This window comes from Adiantum capillus-veneris, chromosome 1 (assembly GCF_014529385.1).
Source record: "Adiantum capillus-veneris isolate H3 chromosome 1, ASM1452938v2, whole genome shotgun sequence".
Taxonomy (NCBI): Eukaryota; Viridiplantae; Streptophyta; class Polypodiopsida; order Polypodiales; family Pteridaceae; genus Adiantum; species Adiantum capillus-veneris.
Window position 1 is genome coordinate 2969109 of NC_140931.1, and position 8739 is coordinate 2977847.

An 8739-nucleotide genomic window follows, 5' to 3' on the forward strand; every position below is an offset into this window, starting at 1 on the left:
GAGATCAATGCTCTTGTTTTCAATTACATCCTGGATAAAAAGTGATACTTCACATGTATGTGCTTCATCATTGCATGAAACACAGGATTCCAAGCTCACATGATAGCACTCTGGCTATCACAATAAAAAATCAAAATCTCTAAAACGCCAAGCTCTCCCACCAAGCGTGAAAGCCATAAAGCCACCTTGCATGCCTCGGTAGTAGCAACATAATCTGTCTCTCTTGTAGACAATGCAACACACTTTTGTAGCCTGGATATCCAACAGACTACTCCCCCTGTGAACGTGAAAACATGCCTTGAAGTAGACTTCCTGTAGTCCGCATGACCAAGCATAGTCTGCATCCGTAAATCCCGCCACAGATGCCTTCTTCTTGACAAATCACATGATTGAATCCTTTGTTCCCTTGAGGTACCTCATAATACCCTTTATTGCTTCCCAATGATTTTTGCTAGGATTTTCCATGTATCTGATAACCACTCCCACCGCAAATGCAATATTGGGACGTGAGCCACCGTAGCATACATCCAACTACCAACAACTAAATCATACAAAATCTTGGCCATTTCAGTCTTTTCAACATTAGATGTAGGGTTATCCATTGCAATAAGTTTCACATATGGAGGCAATGGTACACCAATTGCTTCCCCCCTCCATATGGAAACACTCCAAAATCTTGGATACATCTTCTTGCTGCGACAAATAAAGGAGACCTTTCGACCTATCCGTGAATATATGCATTCCAAGAATATGATTGGCATCACCAAGATCCTTCGTACAAAGCTGTCGTGTAGGTTTTGCCTCAACATGTCAATTGCATGAACATTTTAGCATGCAATCAACATATCATCCACATACAAAACCAAGATAATCAGACTATTATCTGCTTCCCTCTTGGTGTACAAGCAGTGATCAATCTGACTTTGATTGAACCCTTGAGATTGCATGAATGTATCAATTTTTTTATACCATTCTCGAGGTTCCTATTTCAGCCCATACAAACTCCTTCTGAGTTTACATACCATCTTCTCCTTCCCTTTTGCAACAAAACCTTCAGGTTGTTCCATATAAATTCCCTCATAAAATCTCATATAAAACTATGGCTTTTATATCCATCTGTATGAATTCCCAATCCTCTGATGCAACCAAGCCCGAAACAATCCGCAAACTGGTCATCTTGACTACGAGAGAAAAGATCTTATCAAAATCAATTACTTATTCTTTCTTGTACCCTTTTGACAACCAACCGTGCCTTGCACTTTATTGAGGAGCCAGAACTGAATTTCTTTTTGTAGACCCATTTGCATGGCAAAACTTTCTACGCTTTTGGAAAATGCGCCAAATCCCAAGTATCATTCTTCTCCATAGATTCCATTTCTGACAGCATGTCCCTATACCATTTCTCGTTTTCCGGACTAGTTGATGCTTCCTTGAAGCAAGACAGTTCACCACAATCTGTCAACATGACACAATTAGAACCAGGAAAAAATATATCCTGATGCCTTGATAGTCAAGTTGACCTCTAACCAAAGGCTCCATATTTGGAGCTTGCTCTCTAGCCTGCAAATCTATAGCTTGTTGTCCTGTCAATTTAGACTGACCAACTGGATGTTTTGAATGTCTTGCATGCTATCCTACATGAGGATCTGCCACTTTTAATTGTCTTGATTTGTGCTACTCTGAATGTGGACCATAAGGGCAATTTTTGATTGAGCATTTTCAACACCATTCCCTGCACTTTTACGAACATCATCAGCAATTTGCATGACCATTGGGCATACACTGTTTTCCAAAAGGTAAATCTTCCCAAAAAAAAACTCTTCTAACTTCTTCAGTCGTTTGAGGTTTTTTATGCATACGATCCTCCCAAAAGATTACATCATGGTTGCAAACAATTCTCCTCTTTTCAGGATCACATAATCTATACCCCATTTCACCATCGACACCATATCCTATGAATACACACTTATAGGACTTTGGCTCCAAATTGTTGCGGTCTTCCTTTATGGATGTGCACAAAAGCTTTGCAACCAAACACTTTCAAATGAGAGTACAAAGGTGGCTTGCCCGACCATGCTCTTTGGGAATTCTTCCACCCAAAGACTTGTGTGGTGATTGATTCATAAAATGTACGGTTGTCATAACAGCCTCTGCCCAAAAACCATGGGATAATGCAGCATGAGATAGCATACATCGGACTTTTTCTTGAATAGTTTTATTCACCCGCTTTGTAACACCATTCTGGGGTGGATAATGAGGTGCAGTCAGCTCCCTCTTTATCCCTTTATCATCACAAAAGTCTCGGAAAGAGTTTGACACATACTCACCCCATTGTCAAAGCCCAAACACTTTACTTACTACTGACTTGGTTTTCAGCAAGTGCCACAAAATGTTTGAACTTATACAGAGCCTCATCCTTATGCTGGATCAGATATACCCACACCTTGGGAATGGCATCATACACAAAGGTTAAAAAATATTGCTTTTCCCCTAGAGATAGCCGTGGCATCTGGCATACATTGGAATGTACCAATTCCAAGGGATAAGCCTTCAATGAAAGATATTTCTTGTGAGGAGTTTGAGAATGCTTTCCATAAACACGGTAAATACCCCAAACTAGAAATCACCTTCATTATGGTTTGACTCATGTGTCCCAACCTACCATGCCACAAGGAAACACTTGTATCTAGTGGTCCCGCACACTAGATACATGTAGTGGATACCGAATGTCACTTTTAGGACCTCTAGCAATGATCCTAGATCCCTTACTAATTTTTCACCTGCTATCCCCAAAGGTAGTGTGGTAGCCATCAACATCTAGCTGCCCTTTTCTTATCAGGCTCTTCTTGAGCTCGGGTACATGCCTCACATGATGCAATGTAAAATTTGATCCATGCTCAAAATTCAAATTCACACTGCCGATTCCCTCAATGTCACATGCATGGTTGTCCCCCAAATGAACAACACCCTGCCTTCCAACACTATAGCTAGAGAACCATTATCGATGTGGTGTCACATGGAGTGAAGCACCTAGCTCCAAAATCCAGGTGTGCATATCATCATCAGAATTAGCAACCAAAAATTGTGCACTATAAGAAGAAGCAAAGAGAATATCGGTTCCACGGTCCACATGACCGATTAAATTGATTTCCTCTATCTTAATCATGCTCTTCTTTTCAGGTTGACCATCCTTTTTGCCATCCCTGCCATCATCGGCCCCTTTACCCCTGCCTTTCTCTTTCTTCCACTCAAATCAATCATGCTTAAAGTGTCCTTTCTTTCCACAATGATGGCACTCAACATCTTTCCCATGAGATTTGTTTTCAGGTTGACCATCCTTTTTGCCATCCCTGCCATCATCGGCCCCTTTACCCCTGCCTTTCTCTTTCTTCCACTCAAATCAATCATGCTTAAAGTGTCCTTTCTTTCCACAATGATGGCACTCAACATCTTTCCCATGAGATTTGTTGTTGCCTTTGTTTTTTGATTTCCCCTTTTGCTAAAATCTATCTCTGCTAGGCTATGCATTGGAAGACTTATTAATTGCAGTATTCTGTCGATTCAGGTCTTCCATTGGCAAAGAGCTCTCCACATGAGAATACATCAGCATAGCATTGGAGTTGCTCATGGCTTTCCTGAATGTATCCCAACTTTCAGGCAAAGTACATAGTAGGAAAGTAACTTTAAATGCATCATCAACGTTGAATTTCAGAGCGACTAGCTGGCTGAAAAGCGAGTTGAACTCATTAAGATGTACAGTCATGGTTGTACCTTCCTTCATTCAAAGTTCCATCAACTTCTTCAACCAATAGACCTTGCTAGCAACATTTTTCTGAGCATACAACTCCTCAAGTCTAGTCCATATAGCATAGACAAAATTCAACTTCTCTATGTGTAATAACAAAAAACCAAAAACTGAAAGCTCTATAATAGATCATGCAAGATCACCTAGATCTTCCCAATCCGATTGCTCAATGTCCGCTAGTTGTACCCCCTTTGTCTTAATAGACTTCACCTATCACTGCACCAAGACATTGTAACACTATTTCTGCGAATAGGGAATAGAGAGAGCTTTCAAAGGAGATTTTGTTGGAAACTGGACCGGTTGGAAAATCTATTGAAAAAGCTCTCTCTATGTACTTTGTGATTCCAAATGTTGGTTGATGTCGTAGTCCGTCACCCAAAATTGTGCTGCCACATTACAAGACACCATTGTAGAGTGGCGGTGACAATGCATGTTTGCATGTTTCAATTATTAAAGGATGCAATGCACGTGCGGGTGAGGGAGGGGGAGACTTGTACATAAAAAGTCAAGAGAGAAAATCACACCTCATCTGGCATGTTGCAGCAGGTGTGAGTGTCAACAAGACCCTTCATGCTCCATCTATAAGGGCATTGGATGGCAAGAACAAGATGGAAGTATGCCATTTTGGACAACTCCTTTATTTATCTCTCTGCTTCTTTCTCTCTATTTTTTCTCACTTGCCTATCTCTCTCTTTCTCTATCTCTCTCTACTCCCTCGCTCTCTCTCATTTCCACTCTATCTCAACAACTCTCTCTCTCTCTCTCTCTCTCTCTCTCTCTCTCTCTCTCTCTCTCTCTCTCTCTCTCTCTCTCTCTCTCTCTCTCTTGCGCGTTTACCCTAGCTTCTTCCCTTCTTGTACCTCCTGTGCCTCCCTCAGGGTGAGGGGCAACCCTGTGGGGTAGTTGTTAACACCCATGTCAGCCCCAACAAGATTGAGGAGACCTCGCTTCTACCCCGGGGGATTCACCATGGAAAACTTACCGCGCCACGTAAGTGCAGTGGAGGGGGGTTTTTTACAAGTTACATAAGCATATAAGTTAGGGGCAGGCCCCCAATAATTTCTCTCCCAAGGTTAAAACTAAGGGAGGGGGTATCATATTTTGGGGGGGGGGGGGGGGTAAGAAGTGAGAAAAGGGAAAAATGAGAGGAAGTTTTTGTGTTTCAAAATCATGGGCCAAAAGAGTCTATCCTCGAACTTGTGAGTCAATAGCTACAAAGATACATGCAAGAACTAACACAGCTTTGTATTAATTGCCTGTTTTGTGATTATAGTTCATTTGTTGATTGATGAAAGCTTTGTATGATTGCAAATTTACACGAAGAACCTAGTACAACTTTATAATTGTTTTTTGAGTAATTTAGATGGGTCAAAATTGGATGAGTAGCTAAAGTGTAGGCTAAACAGGCACATAGTTTGAAAGTCAAACGAAGACACAATGAGGGTACATCTAGTTATCAATAGAAGTGGTTCTTTAGTCATTGCCAATCACTATGGTACACGCTCTTTGACTAGTTTTACTCACTTAGATCATGTGAAACCTAAAATTTAAATGTAAGATAGGAGTATGATAGTTTTCTGTATTGATTGGCGTATAAGCGTAGAAAGGGGGGTCATATCCCCTAATGTGAGTCGTAAATAGGGGTTTTATCAAAGTTGTCCGCTCGTAGGTGGCGTCCCATTTTGTATATAGAGTGAATCCCCCCGGGCTTCTACACAGGTTCACCAATTTAGCTTGAACGCTCATTGGCTCATGTTTTGAGCGAGCAAGACTCAGGCCTGTCAGGTTCTCTGCTCGTCAAGGTGCTCGTCAGGGTTTGTCAAGTTTGTCAGGGCTCAACAATTTTTTATTTACATTCGGTTCATGTTTTGAGCCTCTAGAGTTCACAACCACAGGCAGTCGTCAAGGTACTCTCAATCAGAGGAGGTTCAAGGTGCTCTCAAAGTGGGCACTTTGACCATAGTCTGGAGGCACACTCAAAGTATAGCAAAGTGAGCACAATATGGAGATACTTGGAGCAGAGTCTACTTAGAACAAAGTCTTGAGGAAAATCGGAGCAGATCCTATTCGAGTTTAAGGATGACAAATTTCCCAAGGGCCCCTCTAAGAGCACGGCCGAGTTTTGCCACAGTGTTAACAGCCCCTAGTAAACTCGACCGCATCACTCAACTTCAAGCGGCTCTCGATCGAGTCATGGAAAAAAACCGTGACCTCAAAACTCGCCTTAGGGAGCTAGAGGCTCGCTTTGATTCCATGGTCGATCTCGCCAACAACAAGGTCAAGTATTTCGAAGCGAAGGTGTCCCAAGCTCATTCGCAGCGACCACTACCAAGGTGCAAACTTGTGTGACAACGGAGCTTCATGAGCAATTACTACAGGAAGAGAATGTCTTCAAGGTCCGGATTGGTGGGCTACCCTCACCATGGTGCACCATCAAGGATACCCTCAAAGAAGCACTTATTAAGCTCAACGAAATTATTCAACCAGTTAACGTCAAGCCTAAAACCATCTCTTGGATCAATGATACTCATAGTCATGTGCCACCCGAGCATTGTGTTATTACTTTCAAGGATAAGGAGGAACAAATTAAGTTGCTATGCCAGTCGCATGTCCTCAAAGGAACAAATGTATGGATCATTGAGGAACTCACCACAAATCAGCTCAAGATTGAAAAACATGAACTCAAGAAACTGCGCAAAGTGCGCAAGCAAGGTAAATGGGTCGTCTACAGAGGTGGTAAAGCCATTAGCCAGAAGTTTCGAACTCCTAAAGGGACTCCCCCCTCACCTAACTCCCCCTAGGATTTTCTTTTCTTTTGTCCTCCTAGCGGACCCTCAATCCTTACCTAATATGTATCCAACCAAAACCCCTTCACTTAGAAGGAAACATTGTTATGTTTTGTATGGTCCCATGGGTCATATCTGACCTCTGTGGATCTCTCTCTCTCTCTCTCTCTCTCTCTCTCTCTCTCTCTCTCTCTCTCTCTCTCTCTCTCTCTCTCTCTCTCTCTCTCTCTCTCTCTCTCGCTCGCTCTCTCTCTCGCTCTCTTGTTTTTTGAATAGTATATAAACATCCTCTTCCTCTCTTGGTCTATCTCTCCATCTCTCTTTTTCTCTCATGTGCAATACCGAGAGAGGGCACTAGCGCTCATCACAATAGGTACATGAGAAGGATCACCTCACCGGAATTGGTCAATGGACGTGGATAGCCTAAGCCCTACCGCCCTCTTTCTCTCCTAGCTAGCATGCTCTGTGTTGTGCTCAAGATTTCTCCCTCCACACGCACAGCCTATTGGAGCATCACACACACTCTCACATCTACTCTACAACTTCCTGGTCTCAAACCTCATGGCTGAGACTGGTAACCTCTTGTGTAATGGCAACGGTGGTGAGGAAGTAACCAAGGACATAGACATTGAATCAACGATATCAATGGTAGAAAGTACTGACCTAATTTGAAGACCAATTGTTGTGCATGTGGGAAACTATGATGTCTTTCTCAATCATCTGGGCCTCGATGTGAAGAAGAGCTTCTTGGACCACCTCTCTTCATCCTTTGAGGTTGCGGGCATCCTACACTGATTTAACGACTACTACAAGAGTATCCATGCAATCTTCTCTTCGGGCTATGCCGCCTCTTCCTAGTGCTTGAGAGAGCTTTTCAACATCCTTGAATGTTGCTCCGAGGGATGGAGCCAACTCTTCTTGCTCGTCTCCTTCAAAGCTTTCCCCAATGACCTTCATCAAATCAACTTTGTATATGCCAAGAGCTGCTATTCTTCAGCTTTTCATAAACTTACAAAGAGGAATAACTCTCAATCCATTCAAAAGTGGATGAATTCTCTCAAATAATCATCCATGCTCCATGGTTGTTCACTTCGAGATACTGCACAAGGGTAAGCGATTATGATGCGCATTCCCTAATTGGGTGCTAGCACCAAGTATAGACGGAGGAGCCACTTTTCCAAAAATGCTACGTTCTCTCTCTCTCTCTCTCTCTCTCTCTCTCTCTCTCTCTCTCTCTCTCTCTCTCTCTCTCTCTCTCTCTCTCTCTCTCTCTCTCTCTCTCTCTCTCTCTCTCTCTCTCTCTCTCTCTCTCTCTCTCTCCCCCCCCCCCTCTCTCTCCCCATGATGTGAATGCCGTTATTGGGTGCTAGCACTTAAAACAAGCTAGTGATAATATCTCTCTCTATCTCTATCATCCTAAAGCTCCTTGTGGGCACTAGCGCTCAATTTGATTATGAACCCATACATGGGTTGTTTTGCATTACACCCTACATGGCTACCTTCAAGCCGCACACTAACCCAAGCCGAGGGTCGCGAGCTATCATCATACAACACATGCAGATTCGGATTCAGTGCAGTAGGGTTTCATACCTTGTCTTGGGTTGAAGATTCATTAGCCAGACAGAGATATTCAATAGCCATGAGGGCTATTACAGGTCCCCCGAGCAAGACTTGATACACAACAGCCATGAGGGCTCTCGCAGGTTCTTTCAAGCAGGGCTTTTGAAGTGTGCTCTCTCACACCTTTTTGTTGAGACTTTTTGCCCCCAGTGGGCTATGGAGTGGATTTTTTAGTTCAGTTTGTGTATGGTCTTTTGAGGTGGTGACTACATCTTTGAGTTGCATTGCATACTCACTTAGGCGTGACACAGGTACCCGGATTGCGTAGAGCCAACATGTGCCATACTCCTAAGTTTTGTGAGCCAACAATTATAATCCCAACTTAGTATGCTAGTTGTGGGTTTGGTAAAGCTATAGAAGAGAAAGCTATAGCAAGAGATAGATAGAGGGAAGAGAGTTAGAGAGAGTAATGTAGGGAGATGTATAGAGAGAGATAGAGGAAGAGAGAGAGAGAGAGAGAGAGAGAGAGAGAGAGAGAGAGAGAGAAGAGAAAGATATAGAGAGAGGGGAAAGAGAGAGAGAGAGAGA

The 8739-nt window shown here is 42.8% G+C and overlaps 2 pseudogenes; both read left to right on the plus strand.

Annotated features, from left to right (window-relative positions):
• Positions 1-5998: 5998 nt before the first annotated feature.
• On the plus strand, positions 5999-6606 carry LOC147464215 (uncharacterized; annotated as a pseudogene).
• A 546-nt stretch (positions 6607-7152) lies between these two features.
• Positions 7153-8282, plus strand: LOC147464216 (putative disease resistance protein At4g11170; annotated as a pseudogene).
• Positions 8283-8739: the final 457 nt, after the last annotated feature.